This window comes from Alexandromys fortis, unplaced genomic scaffold (genome assembly GCF_014885135.2).
Source record: "Alexandromys fortis isolate MF-2015 unplaced genomic scaffold, M_Fortis_MF-2015_v1.1 scaffold_10481, whole genome shotgun sequence".
Classification (NCBI taxonomy): domain Eukaryota; kingdom Metazoa; phylum Chordata; class Mammalia; order Rodentia; family Cricetidae; genus Alexandromys; species Alexandromys fortis.
In genome coordinates, this window is record NW_026078331.1 from 1 (window position 1) to 1,008 (window position 1,008).

General features: G+C 35.7%; 1 pseudogene; it reads left to right on the forward strand.

The window, feature by feature from the left end:
- The first annotated feature begins 26 nt into the window (after positions 1-26).
- On the forward strand, positions 27-782 carry LOC126496602 (bifunctional phosphoribosylaminoimidazole carboxylase/phosphoribosylaminoimidazole succinocarboxamide synthetase-like; annotated as a pseudogene).
- The last annotated feature ends 226 nt before the right edge of the window (positions 783-1,008 follow it).

The following is a 1,008-nucleotide window of genomic DNA, read 5'->3' on the forward strand; positions in this document are numbered from 1 at the left end:
TTTTTTTTTTTTTTTTTTTTTGACATGTTGTGGACATCAAGAGTCTTGTTACGCAAGCAATTTTTGAAATACTGGAGAAATCCCAGCTACTCCATAACTGTACAATGGTTGATATAAAGATTGGATTTGGTGTCAATGTAACTACCAAAAAGATTGCTCTTGCTGGTGTTATTGATATTGATTCCTGTAGACGCTGGCCATGGGGAGATTCAAGCCAGCAGAAGGACAGTCCTACTATGACCTTGAATAAGTAGGTGTGGAAGGCCTTTGTGTGACTTGCAGGTGGAGTGGAGTTGCTTTGGAGGTCAATCTGTGCAGGGTTGTAGTGTTAATGAGTTCAACTTCTGACCTTGGTCACAGTGAAAAAATTAAAAAGGTTTGTAGACATTTTGGAACTCTACAACTTTGAGTAACACCTGCCCATAAAGGGCTAGACGAAACATTAAAGATTAAGCAGAATATGAAGGAAACATATTTACTGACTATATTATTGTATTACTAGTGGTAGGTAGAAGTGGTCTGATTCCCCTAGTATCTGGAAATACTGTGTACCCATTTATCAGATGATCTCCAATCACACCAGACTGGGATGCTCAGGGTGTGTGATTATCTCTTGTATTGCATGGTTGTCTTGGCTGTTCAACTCTACTTTCTCCAGAAGGATTAGGCCAGTTTGCTTGCTGCAGAAGTGTTTGGGTTAAAACAACCATTTTATGTGGGCCAAACTTTGAGCAAGCATATTGAAGGCATAGATATCCTTAATGCAAGCAAACCAAAATAAAAAAATAAATAAAAAAAGCCAAAATCAAAAACAAAAATCAAAACAGAAAAACAGAGAATGAATTTGTTAGAAAGTAATTTTAATTGCTAGGAGAAAAGTTACATATTCCTAGTTTGGATGAGAAAATTCAAGCAAGATAGTATTGTATCAGTTTATTGTGAACAAATGGTTGAGAAATTACCCATGGCTATTCGTTTTTTTTTTTTTTTTGTTTTTTTGTTTTGTTT